Raw genomic sequence first — 224 nt, 5'->3', positions numbered from 1 at the left:
CATCAACTTCTGCACTGCACTGTGATGGCCAAAGGACAGTGGGTCCCTTTTCCACAGTCTAGCGTCAAGGTTTTTACTGACTGCTTCTATGATATCAGAGATTTTCTGTGCTACCATCACTCCTGGCTAGCTTTTATGTAGCATTTTGTAAAGAGTTTAGTAACACATTACTTTGCAAATGGTGTGATAGAAAGAGAATGCAAGTGAATTGAAAGCAGTGGGCC

Source organism: Oncorhynchus mykiss, chromosome 12 (assembly GCF_057628025.1).
Source record: "Oncorhynchus mykiss isolate SJ-2025 chromosome 12, ASM5762802v1, whole genome shotgun sequence".
Taxonomy (NCBI): domain Eukaryota; kingdom Metazoa; phylum Chordata; class Actinopteri; order Salmoniformes; family Salmonidae; genus Oncorhynchus; species Oncorhynchus mykiss.
This window is presented reverse-complemented; position numbering follows the sequence as displayed.